Genomic DNA, 23440 nt, shown 5'->3' with positions numbered 1-23440 from the left:
GGACAATGACAGGGGAGGGGAAGACATTGTTTGGGGCTGCAACCTGCACCAGCTGCTGCTCAGGGGCTAAGACTGTTTGTTCCACTGAGGCAGCTGGTGGTTCATGCCATACAGGTATCCCAAGAGCAGGGGCAGGACCCTGCTGGACCTTCAGGTCAGGCAAAGGGACTGAAGGCTTTTGCATCTCAGGAGAGTGAATTAGAGCCCTGACTACCAGGGCAGGTGGTGTCACTGGTCATCCTGACAGGTGAGCCATAGCAGTAGGGATGGGGTGAGCCAGTTCAGGCTCCAAAGATGCAGCAGGTGCCAGAATGGGTGCTGGGACGAGTTCCTGAGGTGGATCAAAATCTTGCTCTGGGGCTGGTTGTGTAGCTCCAAGAAGAGAAAGTATCATTAGCACGACTGACTTCCCTTTTGCCTCATACATAAAAGAAACTTCCCACCACTCAGTGTGGTCTGCGTTCAAGACCCAATCTCTGGAAGGTTTCCCCAACTGAAGCCTATGAAGACAGAGATCCGAGACTACTCACTCCTCTTGGCCCAACTACAATCTATGGAGGCTTACTCAGTGTGGCCCACCCTGTCTCTTCCTCAGGCCCACATAAGTCAGCCCCAGTCCTCCTCACCCCAGCCTCTGGCTCCGTGGGCTCGAGGTCTTGCAGCTATGAGAGCAGAAGCTGGGAACAGTGCTCCAGGTCTGAGCCGGGCATATTGAGACCCAGGTATGCCTATAGGCAATTCAGGCTGGGAAATTCTGGGGGATGGAAAAAATCCTTGGGATATTGTTCCAGCAATGTGCTCAAGATGGAATAGATGGTCCTAGGGACAGACAGGTAGGCAGAGAAGTCAGAGGACAGGGCACCTTCTCAAACCAATATCCCAGGGAACCCTGTGTGAACCTGGGTCCTGGGCTTCCAGCCCCTGTCAGAGACCAGTCCTACTCCTTGTTCACCTGCGATCTAGCAGTCCTGCCTGAGACAGACCTTTCACAGATGGAAAGGTAGCTGAAATTCACTATGAATATGTGTCCTTGATCAATTGTGTGAGCATTTCTGTCCTCCTCAGGGGAGATGGACACACTCCTCAGCCTGTATCCTTGCCCACTTGTCACTTGAATTCAACGGCATGTGCCCAGGGAGGTGTGGTGTCTGGCCTTTTCATTACTCTCACTGCGCATGCCACTACTCTGGGGAGATACAAAGAAGATGGGAACCAACGGACTCTGTCTCTAGCCAGGCCTACCCAGGACCCTCCCAATAGCTCAAAAGTGACCTCCTGCGCCCATGTGCTTCCTTATTCACTAGGTGCCATGAGTAGGTCTCCTTCCATTGACACTAATCTCCCACATGTGTGGGACGTCCGATCCCTGAGCTCTCACTGGGTCTCCTGAGCACTCTCTGAGCATCCAGTGTCCAGATTCCAACAGACTTCTGTGTGATTCTTTCGAAATATTCGGTTCTGGGTCCCAGAATTAAGGTAGAGATAGGGCTGGGAGGGGGCAGGCATGGAGAATGACCCTCTCGGGGGTTGAAGCTGTCCTCCATCCCCCTCTGCTCTCCCACAGTGCTCACACACCTACACCAGCTCCCCAGGACATCTGCCCATTTTCCAGAAGAAGCTCTCAGACCTTTACTCTAAAGCAGGAATAACAGATATGTGGATGAAAGTTCAGCAGCCCCTCTAATTTATAATACCTCGCTACCCTGGTGGAGAGGGAAGGCCCTCCTTTCTGGGCTATGGATGTGCTCTGGCACAGATAAGAGGCACCTCAGACATCCTGTTTTCACCCTGCCCATAATGACATTGGTGTGAGCAAGAAGGGATCACTAGGGTATCCACTGTGCTCAACCTCCTCCAGCCCATGGGCGGGAACACCCACATATTTCTCTTTCCCTATAACTCAAGAGGAAGGGATGGGGCTGCCCTTGGATAGTTCAGAGGGGTGGGCATCACCTAGTCTGCTCAGTATTAAGTACTATGGCAACTGTTGCCAAATGCCCTGAGGCATTGAGGGAGAGGTTTGAGCCAGTATCTGCAGCATGTGAAAAAGCCATTTCCCTGGGGTTTCTGGAAGCCAGAACCCCAGGAAGTAGGAAAGCAGCAAGAGGACATCTTTCCATATCAGATGTCTCTAGCCAAGTAACCCTGATACAGACTACACTAGAATCTGGGTGCCTGGTTGCAGGGGTTCCAAGTTCTGTTAGGGTCTGTGGCCAAGGAAGTGACATCATTGCCTGGGATCCCCTACCATAGTCCACTCCTCGTTTGACACCTACACAAACAGTGCTCTGGTCTGTCATCTCCTTATCGCCTTTCTGCATGAAAGGTCACATCTGTACACAGTGATGCCAACACACTTCTCTCCACAGAGCCCCAGGGAAGATCTGGGTGCAGCCAGGGCCTCAGCTTGGAAACACACCTGGTTTCAGACAGAACTCTATTCTTACCTGTTTTTGACCCTGGATAAGCCATTGTACCTGACAAGGATGGTCTTCTCAGTAAAATACGGATGATTCTAGCATGTCCTTCTACCAGATATCCATAGGTGTAGGTTGGATAATATCTATGATGTTAGATGACCAGTGTCACATGTAGAAAATACCTCCAACCAAATTTCCTTCGTCTTATCAACTTCTTTGAATCTGCTACTAGTCAGATACCACCACACAGTCCCTACTGGTTTGTGTGGTTTTGTGTGTACATGCACACTCTCTCCTATGTGAACACATGTGTTCATCAGTGCTCACATTCTGGAGTCCCAGAAGAACAGGGTAATAGTTTTGTTATTAGCTTCCCAAGATCTTAGGCTTCTAATTTTCAATGCAAACCCTAAAGAAGTGATTGGATCCTTGTCCCTTGAGGGTCAGAATCCACCCTTACCCATAGAGATGGCCTTTCCTGTGAAGTAGGCCATTACCCTCTTTCCAAAGGGTGTGATGTCCATTCAGTGGTTTGCCATGACATGGGGGCCTCCTAAGACAAGAACATAGGGCGATGTCTCCTATCTAGGATATCAAAAATCACCCTCATCGGGGCACCTGGGTGGCTCAGTGGGTTAAGCCGCTGCCTTCGGCTCGGGTCATGATCTCAGGGGCCTGGGATTGAGTCCCACATCGGCCTCTCTGCTCAGCAGGGAGCCTGCTTCTCTCTCTCTCTCTCTCTCTCTCTGCCTGCCTCTCTGTCTACTTGTGATCTCTGTCTGTCAAATAAATAAAATCTTTAAAAAAATCACCCTCATCCTGTTACCATTTCCATGCCTATAGCCACTTCCTTCTAGACAACCTTTTCCTGAGCCACCAGTGAATGGCTAGGTGTATCTAGGTCCTCACCTTTGAGGACACTCAAAGAGCTGGGTTCACGCCCAGTAAGCCTTCCTTCCAATCTGATCCCGGGCAAGGCATGGACCCAGCAGGGATCATCACCTTCTTCCCTCAGGGGTACCGTTGGTTCCCCAAATCCTCTGTAAACATCCTTGTGTGACCCCTCTGCTGAGCATGATCTGGATTTAGTGATTCACTTTTATTCCACAGAACATGGTAACATGACCCAAAGGCCCTGCTGAAATTTAGTCATAAAAGCTCATTGTTCAGCCCCAAGTTGACTCTGACCCATGTTCTCTATCAGATCCTCATACTTGAGGACAAGCCCTTAGGTTGAACCATGACACAGACATATGCACGTGGCCTAGCACTGTTGATCACAAAAGACAGTGGAAATTTCAGATGGGTCATATCTAGCCAATGCCCCTAAGTGAGCTCAGGTTCTCAGTGAGGCAGGTCCTCCCTTGGTGTTGAACAACAGCCCCAACCTAAAGAGAGACTCTGGAAGGAGCCCCCAGGTGAGCACTGTTGGATTCTTGATTCCCTGAGACTGGGAGACAATGTTTGTGGGTTCAACCACTGAGTATAGAGAAATGTGGTCACACAGCACTGGGAGAAGGGCACTGATACTGTTAAAATGCCCAAGGCCCTGGTCCTCCCTCTCTGCTCTCTTCATCAGCTTCCTCTGGCCACCCTGGCCTCCTCTCTAACCTCCACTCTGGGAATATCAAAGTCTGCCTCTGATCCTCTTCTCCATGGTGACCTCTGACAGGCTGAATACACTCAGGTTTGTGCAGGGCTGTCTCCTTCTTTTCCTGCCACAGAAATTCTACATGTCTTCTCAGTCTATCCATGTCATACCCCCACCTGGTGGAGCTCAGGACTTCATTGTAGTCCCTTGCTCTTTTCCTATGGAGCAATTGCTCTTTTCATTCACAATTTTGTTTCTTGTTTGTCAATCTTCTCTTATAGACCCTGATCTCTAGAGGGAGAACCTGGTTGGCTGATAAGCATTGGTACCATCTGAGTGTGCAGTGCCCAGTGGCAAAATGAACACAAAACAAGATCCATCCCAACACTGACCAGCTCCATTGTTTGAGCCTCATTGATTTTGCTCATGTGTAAGTCCTTTTGTTTTCTTTTGTTTTGTTTTTTAAGCTAACTATACCTGACATGGGGCTCAAACTCATAACCCTGAGATCAAGTATCCTACTGTCTGAGACATACAAGTGCCTCTTTGATCATTTTTAAAAGATTTAGGTTGGTAGCTATTGAAGTTTGGTGATTTCAACATGTTGTAGGCGTATTACATTATGTTAAATTACCAAGTAACTCTCCAAATTTTGGTAGCATGTCACCACAGATGTCCTCCCATGACAGTGCTGAGTGGCTCTTAAAATTGGGAGACTGAAATCCTTTATGTGATCTTTTTGGAAGGCAGATTCCCTCCACCATCACTCTTCTCACTCCCTGGGTTGTCATGCACCTCTGATGCCATCAGCACAAGAGGAAAGATGACAAATAAATACACAAAGGAGGGTGTTTCCAGCCAGGTCTTGAAGGCCTAAATGTACACTTTTATGCTCAATATTTTATTTATTTTTAGGTATTTATTTCTTTATTAGAGGGAAAAGAGCACAGGAAAGAGTGGAGTGGCAGAGGGAGGAGAACCAGAGAGATGCTGAGGTGAGGAGGACAGGGTTTGGCTGATATAGACCTGTGGAGGGAACAGTTTAGGCCACACAGAGCAAGTCTCCATCAACTGGTAAGCCATGAGTAATCAGTACTCTCTCAGATCCCTGTGCCCATGACCGGCCATCAGGGGAGACCTTCCAGGGATTGCTTCATGAACTCAGAGAACATTGAATGATGGGAAAATTTTCCTTATATAGGAGGTGCATGAAAAGTCAATCATGGTGATGATTCTTTTCTTGGACCAAGCCACAAAAAAAGGCTTTTTGTGGCACGAGCCACAAAAGAGGATCCCGAACCACTTCAAGAGCTCCTCTAGCTCTCACTGTGGTGCCTGTGGCAGCTTCATAGCTCAAGTGGTGTGGGTGGGAATAAGTTGTGCGGGTGATATGGCTGTTGATACAGCAGAGGGGAGGTGCCTACTGCAAAGTTTTTATCGACAATGAAGTGCATGATTGAAACACTCAGGAGTCTACTACTGTGGGGAACATTCCTGGCTTAAAAATGTTCAAGTGGTGAAGCAGGTTGGAATCCCAGGTGTGACAGTATGATCTCAGGATCCTGAGGGGTCAGGAGAAGAACAGGTGTGGCCCGAATGCTTCAGAGTTCCCAGACATCGGTTAGGGTAAAAATGGCTGAAAACCACGAAGCTAGCTCCCAGCTTTCTGTTCTGTGTAGCCCTATACCCTGAATCACAGCATGGTTAGGCATTCCCTTTTCTGGGAGGGGTCCAGCACAAAACAGAAGCATGGCAAGACCTACAACACCCTGCAAGTATCGTGTGGGTCTATGTCACAGGAATGCATAGAAATTGGAGTTGGTGATGCTTGGGTGCCTCAGTTGTTTAAGCAACTGCCTTCAGCTCAGGTCATGATCCCAGAGTCCTGGGAGCGAGTGCCATATCGGGCTCCCAGCTACATGGGGAGTATGCTTCTCCCTCTGACCTTCTCATAAATAAGTAAATAAATAAATAATAAAATAAATAAATAAAATACATAAAATAAAAATGTGAATAAATAGATAGATAGATAGATAGATAAATTAGTTAATAAAATCTTTAAAAACAAAAAAAAATTGGAGTTGGAACTCAGTTGCGTGTCTGAGATAAAAATGCATTTTCACTGTCAGCATGAACACAGAGTTCTGGCAGAGACTCAGGAGTTAAGACTGGTGGATTGTTTTTTTTCTGTGAGGGTTCACTGAAGAGCTGGGGTGCAAATTTTCAGAGAGCCGGGTGCAGCAATATTCATCTCACCCATTGATGCTGCAAGCCTTCAGGGAGTAAAATACCACCACATACTGGAATCCAGAGCTGCTTACACAGAGGGCTGTCTCTGCTGCTTAGGAGAGCTGCTTTTGCACTAGCTGACTTACACCTGAGGATCAAGGCAAGAGATCCCTCCCCTTGAACACAATCACGAACGACTTCCTCCTCTCAAGTTTACTGATAATAGAGGGTTGCAAAGCTTCAGAGCTTAGGGAAAACACTAAGTAACATTCTTTTATTTTTATTTTGTAGGCTTTTTAAATTTTTTCAGATTTTTCATCTCTTTTAAAATAATTTTTATTAGAAAGAGAGTTGGGGGGGCTTTGCCACTACTAAAGTGTGGCATGAGGCAAAACTAGAAAGAAAGAAAGAACTTTATTAGTAGTCTCTTCGTGGTATAACCAAATGTTTTGTATTTATTCTACATGCTTGAAAAATTATCTTTCTATTTTTTAAACTATGCATGAATTATTTCATTTTTATCTTTAATATTGAAAGAAAAGACGTTATATAATTTACTTTCTCAAATGTCTTAGGACTTCTGGCAGGGATTCTCCTCAACCACACTGTATCACCAAAGGTCTTGGAGGTGATCCTTGACTGTGTTCTCGAACATGAAACGATAATAGTAGACATTCCTGCATCGTGTTTGTTTCTTTTTTGTTGTTGTTGTTCTTACTGCAATGATAAGTACTAATTAATTTAGTTACGTACTTATTAAGTGTTTTTTTCTCTATCACTTATCAACTCCAAAAGGGCAGTCACCTTTTCGGTTTTATTCACCAATATAGAATCAATTGCCTAGCACAATGACACATGAGTTAGGAACTCAATAAATACCTTGGAATGAATAAATATGTAAAAAAAGAAAGAGAAATTCTTTCACAGTTTAGAAGTATAATTGAAAATCTGTAAATACGAAATAAAGATTGATTCAACAGAGTAAATGGTTGCAAATTTGTTGTCACAAAATGGGCCATTAGTGTCTAGATTTTTTTTCTTTTTACTATTCTTTCATTACTATTTTCACTAAGATTTGTTAGTCTTCAAAGTGAAAAATAGACATATTGTCTGAGAAAAGAATAAATAATTGTTTTAGATGTAGGGTAAATGCCAGAACCAGCACTAAGTTGAGGCAATTGATGCATCCAGAGCACAGGCTGTCAGGAAACATGTACACCTAGGTTTGCACAAGCCTCATCCATGAATCTTCATGACCCTGCAAGTGATTGGCTCCTTAAAATTTGTATCCTAGGGGCCTCACTTGCCTCATTCTGGTATCTATATTAATTTATCTATTATTTATTCTTTCTATAAACTTATCCTTGAAAGAGAAATGAGTGCATTTCCAGGCTATCTCAGCTTGCCAACAATAGGTTCATGAATGTCCTTCTTTTCATACACAAGATTTATTTCCTTCTCTTGACTGCCTGCCAAACCCACATAACAAAACTTCCAGATTGGTGACAACAATCTATTTCCTTCCCTCCAATTCCATACTGCTAATTGTGACCAAGCTTACTGGCTGCACTAAACATTTTTGTTATTCAGCCTTAGCTGGTGTGTAATGAGACTTGTTACTCTTTTCTTCATCACTTTGTGCAGGCCAGAGATTATAAATGAAGTGTTGGGTGTCAGTGCATAGACACTTTTTTTTGCCTTCAGCATACTTAATGTTAACTACTTCCCAACATTAAAAATTATCAATTTTGTAGGAAAATCCAGATGTACAAAAATCTCAAAAATTAAAAAAAGCATTTTAGCAGATTTTCCTTATTTATTTTGGAGAAAGAGGGAGAGGATGTGCATGTGCATGAGTTGGAGGAGCTGCAGAGGCAGAGGGAGAGGAAGAGAAATCTAAACAGACCCCATGCTGAGCAGGCAGCCCTGATGAAGTTCTAGAACCTAGGTGAGGTTTAGTGGGCTGAGGTCTGGAGTCCATGACCAAGAAAAAATTCTTGAGACATCTTTGGTGCAAAATGGTAGTTTATTAAAGCACGGGGACAGAACCCGTGGGCAGGAAGAGCTGCTGCCCTGGGTTGTGAGCGATGGCAGGTTACCTACCCTGTGGTTGGGGGAAGGTGAAGCGAAGGGAGGTTTCAACAGAGTTTTCATATGCTAAAGAGGGCCTACCGGGTGCCAGGTTACCAGAGGCCTTGCCCTTGTGGCTTGATTAATGTTGTCTTTAGGCCAGCCATTAACATCAAGATAGTTGGGAGAGTCTTGGTGGGATGTCACAATCCTACTATCAATCCAATCATCTTCGTTGGTGAGATTTAGGTTTAGAAGAGATTTATCTATATTTACTATATTCCCTTCTACCTCAGCCTCATTCAGTTTTGTTTATGGTGGGGAGGGAGACAATTAGTGCTTGAGGAACTGAGTTATTTGCCTCTGGCTATTGATTTGTAAACCAAGGGAGACTCTTGTCTTGCAGGATTGTGATCTCTGCAAGTTAACTATTTGTTTTTCGTTTATGGCTGTCAGGGGTGTCTGAGGAATGTCACACACATTACCTAAGGGGAGCGGATAGACTCCTGCTCCCTCATCAGCTCCACATAAATCTTGATCTCACAACCCTGAGATCAGGACCTGAGCCAAAGCCAGGAGTTGGATGCTTAATCAACTGAGCCAACCAGGTGCCCCATAAACCACATTTAAAAAAAAAAATAGAGTCAAGATGGCGGAGAAGTAGCAGGCTGAGACTGCTTCAGCTAGCCGGAGATCAGCTAGATAGCTTATCTAAAGATTGCAAACACCTGAAAATCCATCGGCAGATCGAAGAGAAGAAGAACAGCAATTCTGGAAACAGAAAAACAACCACTTTCTGAAAGTTTATCTAATATATATATATTTTCTTTTTTACATTTTTCTTAGGTGTTTTCCTTTTTTTTTTTTTAATTCTTTTCTTTTTTTTTTTTTTCTTTCTTCTTTTTTTTTCTTTCTTCCTTTTTGAACCTCTTTTTATCCCCTTTCTCCCCCCTCACGATTTTGGATCTCTTCTAATTTGGTTAAAGCATTTTTTCCTGGGGTTGTTGCCACCCTTTTAGTATTTTACTTGCCCCTTCATATACTCTTATCTGGACAAAATGACAAGACGGAAAAATTCAACACAAAAAAAAGAACAAGAGGCAGCACCGAAGGCTAGGGACCTAATCAATAAAGACATTGGTAATATGTCAGATCTAGAGTTCAGAATGACAATTCTCAACGTTCTAGCCGGGCTCGAAAAAGGCATGGAAGATATTAGAGAAACCCTCTCGAGAGATATAAAAGCCCTTTCTGGAGAAATAAAAGAACTAAAATCTAACCAAGTTGAAATAAAAAAAGCTATTAATGAAGTGCAATAAAAAATGGAGGCTCTCACTGCTAGGATAAATGAGGCAGAAGAAAGAATTAGTGATATAGAAGACCAAATGACAGAGAATAAAGAAGCTGAGCAAAAGAGGGACAAACAGCTACTGGACCACGAGGGGAGAATTCGAGAGATAAGTGACACCATAAGACGAAACAACATTAGAATAATTGGGATTCCAGAAGAAGAAGAAAGAGAGAGGGGAGCAGAAGGTATACTGGAGAGAATTATTGGGGAGAATTTCCCCAATATGGCAAAGGGAACGAGCATCAAAATTCAGGAGGTTCAGAGAACGCCCCTCAAAATCAATAGGAATAGGCCCACACCCCGTCACCTAATAGTAAAATTTACAAGTCTCAGTGACAAAGAGAAAATCCTGAAAGCAGCCCGGGAAAAGAAGTCTGTAACATAAAATGGTAAAAATATTAGATTGGCAGCTGACTTATCCACAGAGACCTGGCAGGCCAGAAAGAGCTGGCATGATATTTTCAGAGCACTAAACGAGAAAAACATGCAGCCAAGAATACTATATCCAGCTAGGCTATCATTGAAAATAGAAGGAGAGATTAAAAGCTTCCAGGACAAACAAAAACTGAAAGAATTTGCAAATACCAAACCAGCTCTACAGGAAATATTGAAAGGGGTCCTCTAAGCAAAGAGAGAGCCTACAAGTGGTAGATCAGAAAGGAACAGAGACCATATACAGTAACAGTCACCTTACAGGCAATACAATGGCACTAAATTCATCTCTCTCAATAGTTACCCTGAATGTTAATGGGCTAAATGCCCCTGTCAAAAGACACAGGGTATCAGAATGGATAAAAAAACAAAACCCATCTATATGTAGCCTCCAAGAAACTCATTTTAAGCCCGAAGACACATCCAGATTTAAAGTGAGGGGGTGGAAAAGAATTTACCATGCTAATGGACATCAGAAGAAAGCAGGAGTGGCAATCCTTATATCAGATCAATTAGATTTTAAGCCAAAGACTATAATAATAGATGAGGAAGGACACTATATCATACTCAAAGGGTCTGTCCAACAAGAAGATTTAACAATTTTAAATATCTATGCCCCCAACGTGGGAGCAGCCAACTATATAAACCAATTAATAACAAAATCAAAGAAACACATCAACAATAATACAATAATAGTAGGGGACTTTAACACTCCCCTCACTGAAATGGACAGATCATCCAAGCAAAAGATCAGCAAGGAAATAAAGGCCTTAAACGACACACTGGACCAGATGGACATCACAGATATATTCAGAATATTTCATCCCAAAGCAACAGAATACACATTCTTCTCTAGTGCACATGGAACATTCTCCAGAATAGATCACATCCTCAGTCCTAAATCAGGACTCAACCTGTATCAAAAGATTGGGATCATTCCCTGCATATTTTCAGACCACAATGCTCTAAAGCTAGAACTCAACCACAAAAGGAAGTTTGGAAAGAACCCAAATACATGGAGACTAAACAGCATCCTTCTAAAGAATGAATGGGTCAACCGGGAAATTAAAGAAGAATTGAAAAAAATCATGGAAACAAATGATAATGAAAATACAACGGTTCAAAATCTGTGGGACACAACAAAGGCAGTCCTGAGAGGAAAATATATAGCGGTACAAGCCTTTCTCAAGAAACAAGAAAGGTCTCAGGTACACAACCTAACCCTACACCTAAAGGAGCTGGAGAAAGAACAAGAAAGAAACCCTAAGCCCAGCAGGAGAAGAGAAATCATAAAGATCAGAGCAGAAATCAATGAAATAGAAACCAAAAAAACAATAGAACAAATCAACGAAACTAGGAGCTGGTTCTTTGAAAGAATTAATAAAATTGATAAACCCCTGGCCCGACTTATCAAAAAGAAAAGAGAAAGGACCCAAATAAATAAAATCATGAATGAAAGAGGAGAGATCACAACTAACACCAAAGAAATACAAACTATTATAAGAACATACTATGCGCAACTCTACGCCAATAAATTTGACAATCTGGAAGAAATGGATGCATTCCTAGAAACATATAAACTACCACAACTGAACCAGGAAGAAATAGAAAGCCTGAACAGACCCATAACCAGTAAGGAGATTGAAACAGTCATTAAAAATCTCCAAACAAACAAAAGCCCAGGGCCAGATGGCTTCCCGGGGGAATTCTACCAAACATTTAAAGAAGAACTAATTCCTATTCTCCTGAAACTGTTCCAAAAAATAGAAATGGAAGGAAAACTTCCAAACTCATTTTATGAGGCCAGCATCACCTTGATCCTAAAACCAGACAAGGATGCCACCAAAAAAGAGAGCTATAGACCGATATCCTTGATGAACACAGATGCGAAAATACTCAACAAAATACTAGCCAATAGGATTCAACAGTACATTAAAAAGATTATTCACCACGACCAAGTGGGATTTATTCCAGGGCTGCAAGGTTGGTTCAACATCCGCAAATCAGTCAATGTGATACAACACATCAATAAAAGAAAGAACAAGAACCATATGATACTCTCAATAGATGCTGAAAAAGCATTTGACAAAGTACAGCATCCCTTCCTGATCAAAACTCTTCAAAGTGTAGGGATAGAGGGCACATACCTCAATATCATCAAAGCCATCTATGAAAAACCCACCGCAAATATCATTCTCAATGGAGAAAAACTGAAAGCTTTTCCGCTAAGGTCAGGAACACGGCAGGGATGTCCATTATCACCACTGCTATTCAACATAGTACTAGAGGTCCTAGCCTCAGCAATCAGACAACAAAAGGAAATTAAAGGCATCCAAATCGGCAAAGAAGAAGTCAAATTATCACTCTTTGCAGATGATATGATACTATATGTGGAAAACCCAAAAGACTCCACTCCAAAACTGCTAGAACTTATACAGGAATTCAGTAAAGTGTCAGGATATAAAATCAATGCACAGAAATCAGTTGCATTTCTCTACACCAACAGCAAGACAGAAGAAAGAGAAATTAAGGAGTCAATCCCATTTACAATTGCACCCAAAACCATAACATACCTAGGAATAAACCTAACCAAAGAGACACAGAATCTATACTCAGAAAACTATAAAGTACTCATGAAAGAAATTGAGGAAGACACAAAGAAATGGAAAAATGTTCCATGCTCCTGGATTGGAAGAATAAATATTGTGAAAATGTCTATGCTACCTAAAGCAATCTACACATTTAATGCAATTCCTATCAAAGTACCATCCATCTTTTTCAAAGAAATGGAACAAATAATGCTAAAATTTATATGGAACCAGAAAAGACCTCGAATAGCCAAAGGGATATTGAAAAAGAAAGCCAACGTTGGTGGCATCACAATTCCGGACTTCAAGCTCTATTACAGAGCTGTCGTCATCAAGACAGCATGGTACTGGCACAAAAACAGACACATAGATCAATGGAACAGAATAGAGAGCCCAGAAATAGACCCTCAACTCTATGGTCAACTAATCTTCGACAAAGCAGGAAAGAATGTCCAATGGCAAAAAGACAGCCTCTTCAATAAATGGTGCTGGGAAAATTGGACAGCCACATGCATAAAAATGAAATTGGACCATTTCCTTACACCACACAAAAAAATATACTCAAAATGGATGAAGGACCTCAATGTGCGAAAGGAATCCATCAAAATCCTTGAGGAGAACACAGGCAGCAACCTCTTTGACCTCAACCGCAGCAACATCTTCCTAGGAACAACGCAAAAGGCAAGGGAAGCAAGGGCAAAAATGAACTATTGGGATTTCATCAAGATCAAAAGCTTTTGCACAGCAAAGGAAACAGTTAACAAAATCAAAAGACAACTGTCAGAATGGGAGAAGATATTTGCAAATGACATATCAGATAAAGGACTAGTGTCCAGAATCTATAAAGAACTTAGCAAACTCAACACCCAAAGAACAAATAATCCAATCAAGAAATGGGCAGAGGACATGAACAGACATTTCTGCAAAGAAAACATCCAGATGGCCAACAGACACATGAAAAAGTGCTCCATATCACTCGGCATCAGGGAAATACAAATCAAAACCACAATGAGATATCACCTCACACCAGTCAGAATGGCTAAAATCAACAAGTCAGGAAATGACAGATGCTGGCGAGGATGCGGAGAAAGGGGAACCCTCCTACACTGTTGGTGGGAATGCAAGCTGGTGCAGCCACTCTGGAAAACAGCATGGAGGTTCCTCAAAATGTTGAAAATAGAACTGCCCTATGACCCAGCAATTGCACTATTGGGTATTTACCCTAAGGATACAAACGTAGTGATCCAAAGGGGCACGTGCACCCGAATGTTTATAGCAGCAATGTCCACAATAGCCAAACTATGGAAAGAACCTAGATGTCCATCAACAGATGAATGGATCAAGAAGATGTGGTATATATACACAATGGAATACTATGCAGCCATCAAAAGAAATGAAATCTTGCCATTTGCGACAACATGGATGGAACTAGAGCGTATCATGCTTAGCGAAATAAGTCAAGCAGAGAAAGACAACTATCATATGATCTCCTTGATATGAGGAAGTGGTGATGCAACATGGGGGCTTAAGTGGGTAGGAGAAGAATAAAGGAAACAAGATGGGATTGGGAGGGAGACAAGCCATAAGTGACTTTTAATCTCACAAAACAAACTGAGGGTTGGTGGGGGGAGGGGGTTTGGGAGAAGGGGGTGGGATTATGGACATTGGGGAGGGTATGTGCTTTGGTGAGTGCTGTGAAGTGTGTAAACCTGGTGATTCACAGACCTGTACCCCTGGGGATAGAGTATTATGCCTCCATCAGAAAGGATGAATACCCAACTTTTGTAGCAACATGGACGGGACTGGAAGAGATTATGCTGAGTGAAATAAGTCAAGCAGAGAGAGTCAATTATCATATGGTTTCACTTATTTGTGGAGCATAACAAATAGCATGGAGGACATGGGGACTTAGAGTGGAGAAGGGAGTTGGGGGAAATTGGAAGGGGAGGTGAACCATGAGAGACTATGGACTCTGAAAAACAATCTGAGGGTTTTGAAGGGACGGTGGGTGGGAGGTTGGGGTACCAGGTGGTGGGTATTATAGAGGGCACGGATTGCATGGAGCACGGGGTGTGGTGCAAAAATAATGAATACTGTTATGCTGGAAATAAAAAAAAAATTAATAAAAAAAAAATAAATAAATAAATAAATAAAAATAAAATCTGACAAGGGTCTTTTAATACATGGCTCCAGTCAGCTGGAGCTTTCTTAACATTCAGCTGAAATAAATGCCTTTCTTAGTGATGAGGGAGCAGGAGGCTGGCTGAAGACAAAACAAAATCTGGCACCTTGCACCCCCTCTCCACCCGCTCCCCTCCGTAATATGTGTAGCATTCCTCAGGCACCCCTGACTGCCATAAAATGATAAATAGTTAACTTGCAGAGCTCACAATCCTGCAGAACAGGAACCTCCCTTGCTCTACAGATGTCCTAGAGATCTACAAACAGGAAGATTACCTTATCAATAGCACAATTTTCCAGAGGCAAATAACTCTCAGTTCCTGAAGCCCTCATGTCTCCCTCCCTACCATAAACTGAAGGAGGCTGAGTTAGAAGGGAATGTAAATGATAGCAGGATCATAACACTCCACCAAGAATCTCCCTTCCCTTCACAACCCCCCAACGGCAAGGTATATAACCTGCCATCTCTCACAACCCAGGGCAGCAGCTCTTCCTGCCCATGGGTCCTGACCCGTGCTTTAATAAACCACCATTTTGCACCAAAGATGTCTCAAGAATTCTTTCTTGGTCATCGGCTCCAGACCTCAGCCCACCGAACCTCACCTAGGTTCTAGAACTTCATCATATGGCGCCCGAACGTGGGGCTGTGAGTCTTTACGTTTGGATTCTGAGCTTCGGTGCAAAATTGGTGAGTACTTTCTCTCCTTTTCCTTGACTCTCATTTCAGGGCTTTTCAAGGAGTATGGGCTTATTGGAACACTTGCATGTCAGTTGCTCAGGCTGTAATCCTCTAGCCTGTGGCTGCTCTACAGGGAGGAGAGCGTCTGCCTTTTGGCTGTAAGTTAGTGCCCTGGCCGGAATGGCAATAAGACCCAGAAACTTGATGGCCTCTCTTTATTCCTGTTCTTATATAGAGTTGTCTCTCTTGGGCATGGGACAGCCACCTAAGTCACCAGGATGGCTTCCAAATCTTAAGACTCCGGTGTGAGGTTTCCTCCTGATTGATCTAATGTGATCCCCTCACATCCCTGGTCTAGCCACTTCTCTCCATGGGACCTCCACTGGGAGCCGGCCGAAACCAGTACCTGATTGAATTAAAACGCAACCAGGGACCGTTTCCTAGGGAAGTTGGCTGCAAGGACCACATGTGTTGAAAAGTCGCTTAGACCATGATGGAGTTCAGTCTTTACTGTTTCTTGTCAATGTCTTCTACAGACTACTTAAAGCTATGAAATTGGGTAATTTCCCCTTGCCAAACTTTTCTAGTATTTCCATGGGTTAAAATGGCAGGACAGCACAACCTTTCGAGTGTAGGATGGCACAGTTTCCTAGTCCATTCACCAGGCACCATCTGTAGCCTAGGATGCGATGGGGAAGAGGAGGGACGCCGGCATCCCTCCAGGGCCTTTTATGGCAGAGATGCCTTCCCTGGGAAGGCAGGATGGTGATCAATAGCAATATCTTGAGGGATGCCTCCAGTCGCTTTTGACACCTAAAACCTCTGACATACCCTGTGTGGGATGCCACCCAGGAGTCGGGGGATTTGGTAATGGACCTTCTTTACTTTTCAGGAAGCATGGCCTGTAGGCTTCTTTAGCTCCGAAGGACTCTACCTTGGGGTGCCTTTTTACCCACTGGAAATAATTTGGATTGCAAAACTTAATTTTGACATACTGGATGATAATTACGATAGTAGGACTTCAGATAAGCCCAGGTTGCTGGACCATCCCTAGCAAAGGGGACTCTGGCTTTATTTCTCTGTTTCTCCTAATAGATGTGGGGGCTTCTCCCTCACTCACTTCCCGTGTTCATGGCTATAACTGGAGCCAACTGGGGTTAGTCTAACTCGAGACAGAGACCGTAAGGAATATTCCCAAGCAGCTGCTGAAACTCCCTTTGTTTCGGGGAAGTTTCCCTATCTTCTCTGGCCCGACTTGGACTGCTTAACCCCTCCCCCGCTTGCTCCTGGGAAAGCATGGCTTCTGCTCCTCTGTTGGGGCTTATGAGCTCTAAAACCAGGAATCCTTTCTCTGCCTCCTGGCAGCACTTTGTTTCTTCTGTTGCCCCCTTCTCCTGTTTCTGCACCAACGTGCGTGCAGCCTGCATGACCAGCCTCTAGATCACGCACCACGGCTCCTTCTCTCTCCACTGTCAAGGAGCAAGAAGAGCAGCCCCTGGACCTAACACCCCCACTCCAGATCTTCCCACGCATGTCTCAGGTAAACATTCAAAGTGGAGTGGGTCCAGGTGGAACGTAAATCAGTATTGGAACGAAGTTCAGTTTGTTGGTTTAATTAAGATAGATGCGTCTTTGAAGTTAACAGCAGTAAATGTGAAGCTTTTATTCTATCAAAGTTTATTGAAGGTCAAATAAGCTTGTGTTACTTGTTAAAATTTGTTAGCAAAGAGATGACTAAACTGATGGCTAATTGTTTGTCTCAAAGTTCTAATGGGTAATTGCTGAAGTAGCTTTCAAAGTCTTTGGTAACCTGAAAGTTTTAAAGTTTTGCTTGGATGACAAGTGGAATTAAATTGTGGACATCTGTATCTTAACCAAACAGGATAAAATGCTAAGTCGTTAATTATTGGATGTAGGTTTGTGCTTTTGACTTCTTACTGCAAAGAAACTAAGAGTATTTAAATCTGCTGGTAAACTTGTTTGCCACTTAACTGATTCATAAATTTGCCACTTGAAGAATTCTGTTGTAACAGTTCACAATTGTTTAATAGCTAAAGGTGTTTCTAAGAATACAAAGTTCTGCTTAGTGTAACTAAGACTGATGGAAATAAGGGAAACTCTGTATGTAGCAAAGTAGGAGATATGTAAGAAAGATTTAAGGAATGGGAGTACATTTTCTTGAGGGTAAGGTAAGGTAATTTTGTCCTAAATGAGATGGTTGTTTAGAAGGAAATGGCTTGGGACAAAACCTGTAATGCAAAGGAAAGTTGTAGGTTTGTGAAGGGAAATCTTCAGAAAAGGAATTTTAGCTATGGTCAAGAATGGACTAAGATTGAAATGAATGGGTTTTAAAGGTACATTGGTATAAGACTGAAATTGTCTCTGTTCAAAAGGACAAAGTTTTCTTAGATTAATTGATCTCTTAAGAAAATGTAACTGGTTTTCTCTTTGCCTGCCCAGAAAAACCAGTTTCTATGTTCTGTTTTATTAGGTGTTTAACATCCCTAATTATATTTAGGCATGTGTTTTAAAACTTTATAAGATTTTAGCAAATGTTGACAAGATTTAAGTTGTAAATCTCTTTAACTCAGGTTAAAGGTATGGGAAGTTGCTCATTAAGTAGTACTGAACCAATGATAAACCTTACATTTGGGAAAATGCTGTAACTATTCTAGAGATTCTACGCATTTCCTAAAGTTTTAATGTTTTGAGAGATCATCACTTGATATTGTAATTATGAAAATGTTATGTGTCACAGAAGTAACCTGATTTCCTTGCAGCTAAATTGTAAACTCCCGTCTCTTCAGCTCTAACCATATCCATTCCGAGTTTTTGTCATTTATAACTGTTTTAATTATCTTATTTTTAATGAGTTTTATCTTCAAGGAGATTCATATAAAGGACTTTCAGGATAAATACAGATATTTGATATATTTGAAAATCCTAAAACTGAAATGGGTAAGAATTTCCAAAACTAAAGGTGCATTCACCAGAATTAGTAACATGGAACTAAATGAACTAAATGAACTAAAAGATTATAGTGTTGTGTCTCTTAATGTTTTGTCTTATTTTAGACATTGCTGGTTCTTTAATGTTTGCTCTTTCAGACTAGGGATACTCCCTCCTAGTTATCTGTAACTTACAGAGATGTAAAAGTATTGATTTGTAAACAAATCAAAGCATTCAACTTTTCTCTCTATCCGAACCCTCTGAAACCAAAAGGTCTCAGTAAGTATTCTTTCTTCCATGGCAATCAGTCATTCAATAAGAATCTGTTCTCCTTGTAACAGGAAAGCATGGGAAACTGGTTATTTTACCAAGGCTCTGACTGGGATGTCAGATTTGAAAAGACTCAGATATGACCAGACAGTTTAAAGGAACTTAGGTTGACTTTATGAAACCTGGAGCCATAAAGCCCCTTAGGACTGTTGGCCTGATACCTTGCTTACAGAGTTCCCAGCAGCCTCACCAGGTGAGTAAAGAATGTCACTCCTTGGTAGATGCAGTCTCAGGAAGAGGAATTTGCCCAAAGGTATTGCAGGCATGCCTGATGGCAAGTACAGGGCTTGGCTTCTGGCCCGGAGAGGCTACTAAAAGTTCAACCTAGAGATTCCTTATAAAAAGTTCCAGCAAAGCAGATGCTAAAAGATCTATTATTGATCACACTCAACTGTTCTTGCTGAGCTTATGTAAATTATCAGGCCAAGTTTTTTAAAACTGGACTTGTTTCTCAAGTGAATTAGTCCTGATTTGGCTATCTCTGTAAATGAGGGTTATTTTAGAGAGAAAAATTATGTTTTAGTAACACACCTTTATGGATGTTAAATTCTAGATTTGATTGTCTTTAAATGTTTGTTTACCTAAGCTAAACAATTTGAGGTAAACTTCAGAGAAGTTGCACAATAGCTCATTTAGACGCTCTTCTTGCTTTTTTATTTTGTGGGGATATTAGCAGAACCCCGTGGCACATGAATAAACAACTGGAAAAATGGGATTGATTCCCCTACAATTGTATAACTTAACTAACACCTTATGTGTGGCTGGGATAATGAAATTGCCTAAAAGCCAGCATACCGCACTCCATAGTTGTAGTGAGTACGAACCTTTAATAAATAAAGTGTAATAAATAAATGAATAAATAAATAATATGTAGTAAGTGCAAACCCCTACTAAATGAAAAACAGGAACAAAATACAAACTAACCACATAGCAAATAATCCTAGACCATATGCGTGTAGTGATAACCAACTAACCTCATTGCAAATACCACATAGCAAGTAAGCCTAGACCATATGCGTGTAGTGATAAGATTAGCGCGGAGTAACAAGTTGAAAATATTTTTTTGTGCGAAATATCGTAGACCAAAACATGTTTACGAGGTATGTATGTTTTTGGTGTTTAAGCATAAGAAAAACAAGTGATGTAATATGTTTATGAAGGAGACTTAGCACAGTATATAAAGAGGCATCAGGTTGGACTGAGGTGAAGCGAGTTCACTGTCGGGAGGACATCATCGCCGGTGTTACCGACGCCCCGACAGTTTCGTTGCCGACCACTCGCTGGTTCTCAGTCTCAACTTCTGCGGTGACCTCTCTGTCTAGATTGTGAGGCGACGTCTCCTTCTCCGTGACATCAGCTGACTGTGACCGGGTCACGATAGTGGTGCGGACCTCGTCCCAGTAAAGATCAAGTGAGTTACATCATATTCATCTCTCTATCTCTTCTTTACACGTTGTGACCTCCTGGCGGGATGCAGGGGTTTTGCTCGCGACAATAGTATTAACCATGGACTTGTGGAGATAATGGATGACCCCACTTTCTTTACGATAGGATTGGATGATGCATGGGGCACTCCCCTTCCCTCTTGACAAGTTTTCTCCCACTTGCCAGTAATCTATAATCAGGATATTGTTAAGGCCAGACAACTCAAAGGGCTTTTTACTGGTTTCATCCCTTAGTCATATTTGTCCTAGAAGCCACCTCTATTGAGGTGCAATTGCAAACAGATGGTTTAGCTAAGCATAGAACAGCCCTCGTAAAAAGAGCCTCAAAGCTCACTATGGGACAGTCCCTGACTGTAATGACTTCACATCAGGTCCAGATTTGTCTTAGAAATCAAAGGCCACCAGTGGGTGATGGAGGCTGACTTATTAAATACTGGGCTACACTAACAGATATGCCAGAAATAATACTTAAAACTTGTCAAACTTTAAACCTAGTTACCTGTATGCCTGAACCTGACCACTGTACTTCTTTCTCTATAGAGCAAAAAAGGTTATTGATCTTGCTTACTCTATTTGGCCAGATTTAAGATGCCCCTGTTAAAAATGCGAATGACAGTTGGTTTTCTGATGACAGTAGTATTCATAAAAAAGAATAAGAAAATCTAGGTATGCCATAGTGCTCAGTAGCACATTGAGATTGCCAAAGCCTAAGAATTAACACTTATACTGACTGTAAATATGCTTTCCCGGTACTACATGCCCATGGAGCTATTTGGAAGGAAAGGGGATTGCTATCAAGCCATAACTCCCCAATAAAATATGGGCCTAAGTTACAAACCCTCCTTATTGCTATACTGAAGATGGCATATATCAGATCTGGGATACATATTTGTGGTTCACACCCATGATTGGACAGCTCAGTCAAAAGGCAGTTTTATGCTGGAAACAAAGAAATCATACATATGATACTTGGGCAAATAACACACGACATCTGGGACGGCTATCATTAGAAATGTGTTACCAAGTAATAGTACTCCAGGCTACTGACTGGTTTGCTACTGACTGGGCAAGGCGACCTGGCATTAGATGGCCAGCTCCAAAAGGAACACACTGGATATGTGGAACTAACCTGTGACCCTGCCTTCCTCCAGGGTGGATAGGTTGCTATACTTCAGGATTTGCCTGGACTCATGGGCTCATTACTAAAACCATCACCACCCCCAACTAACCTCCCCAATTTAAAGCAAAGATGGACACGATCTGTTTTTAAATGGGATGGTCACTTAGCATCCATTTTTTGTTCCATCTGCGGGACTAGAGGATGTCATGTGGCATGTAGAAGCCCTTAATAAATTTACTACAAAGGCACTCAATGATTCACTAAATAGCATCTCCCTCCTTAATACCAAAGTCTCACAAATACACAAGGCAGTCCTACAAATAGGATGGCCTTCGATGTCCTGACAGCAGTCCAGGGTGGCACATGCGCAATTATCAAAACAGAATGTTGCGTGTACATCCCAGACTATCATAAAATTGTCACAGGATTAATAAAGAATATGAATGCCCAGATTAAGGCTCTACAAGATCCTTTTCTCTCTCTCTCAGTGATTGGTTAAGTTCCTGGCTTGGAGGAGGGCTATGGCCAAATCTCCTTTTCGGGCTTCTCATTCTTATCACCTTATTAACCTTAATATGTTGCTTTGTTCGATGTTTCTCTACTTGGTGCCGAGACTCCATTACTGCAATGACTTCACAGCGACAGATGATCCCGACCACGCAGAGACACTTCTTCACTGTCAAGCGCTGGGTTCAGCTGGCTCTACCTTTCATAACTCCCCTATGCGTTCCTCAACTGACCAGTGTTGATCCGAGTAGGTAGGGACAGCTCTACGCCCCTATTCAGCAGGAAGAAGTTACAGAAGATGAGACCTTCCACCTTCAACCACCTTAAAGATTTAAGGGTCAAAATTGTTCAGGGGGGAATGATGAGGGAGCAGGAGGCTGGCTGAAGACAAAGCAAAAGCTGGCGCCTTGCACCCCCCTCTCCATCCGCTCCCTCTCAGTCATATATGTTGCATTCCTCAAGCAGCCCTGACTGCCCTGAACAATAAGCAAATAGTTAATTTGCTGGGATTGCAATCCTGCAAGACAGGAGTCTCCCTTGGCTTACAAATATCCTAAATCTCACTAACAAAGACGACTGACAGCAGGATTGTGACATCCCACCAAAAAGTCTCCCAACTGTCTTGATGTTAATGGTTGGCATTGATCAAGCCACAAGGGCAAGGCCTCTGGTAGGCCTCGGATATCCTGGCACCCTGTAGGCCCTCTTTAGCATATGAAAACTCTGTTGAAACCTCCCTTCCCTTCACCTTCCCCCAACCGCAGGGTACACAACCTGCCATCCCTCACAACCCAGGGTAACAGCACAGGTCCTGTGTCTGTGCTTTAATACACCACCATTTTGCACCAAAGATGTCTCAAGAATTCTTTCTTGGTCATCGGCTCCAGACCTCAGCCCACCGAACCTCACCTAGGCTCTAGAACTTCATCATATGGCGCCCGAACGTGGGGCTGTGAGTCTTTACATTTGGACTCGGAGCTTTGGTACAAAATTGGTGAGTACTTCTCTCCTTTTCCTTGACTCTCATTTCAGGGCTTTTCAAGGAGTATGGTCTTATGGAACACTTGCATGTCAATTGCTCAGGCTGTAATCCTCTAGCCTGTGGCTGCTCTACAGGGAGGAGAGCGTCTGCCTTTTGGCTGTAAGTTAGTGCCCTGGCCGGAATGGCAATAAGACCCAGAAACTTGATGGCCTCTCTTTATTCCTGTTCTTATATAGAGTTGTCTCTCTTGGGCACGGGACAGCCACCTAAGTCACCAGGACGGCTGCCAAATCTTAAGACTCCCGTGTGAGGTTTCCTCCTGATTGATCTAATGTGATCCCCTTCACGTCCCTGGTCTAGTCACTTCTGGCTGAGAGACCTCCACTGGGAGCCAGCCAAAACCAGGACCCAACTGAATTAAAACGCAACCGGGGACCGTTTTCTAGGGAAGTTGGCTGTAAGGACCACATGTGTTGGAATGGCGCATAGAACATGATGGATTTCAGTCTTTACTGTTTCTTGTCAGTGTCTTCTACAGACTACTTAAAGCTATGAAATTGGGTAAT

At 42.7% G+C, this 23440-nt stretch overlaps 1 long non-coding RNA gene across 1 annotated transcript in view; it reads left to right on the top strand.

The window, feature by feature from the left end:
• Positions 1 to 15630, top strand: part of LOC116567242 — a 36652-nt gene extending 21022 nt beyond the window's left edge. The window contains exons 4-5 of the long non-coding RNA XR_004276166.1: positions 4293 to 4441; positions 15590 to 15630. This is a non-coding gene — a long non-coding RNA (uncharacterized LOC116567242). The remainder of the gene's footprint in view (positions 1 to 4292; positions 4442 to 15589) is intronic.
• The last annotated feature ends 7810 nt before the right edge of the window (positions 15631 to 23440 follow it).

The sequence above is a fragment of the Mustela erminea genome, chromosome 10 (assembly GCF_009829155.1).
Source record: "Mustela erminea isolate mMusErm1 chromosome 10, mMusErm1.Pri, whole genome shotgun sequence".
NCBI classification, from domain to species: domain Eukaryota; kingdom Metazoa; phylum Chordata; class Mammalia; order Carnivora; family Mustelidae; genus Mustela; species Mustela erminea.
Note: the sequence above shows the minus strand (reverse complement) of the source record. Positions and strands in the feature narration are given on the sequence as shown.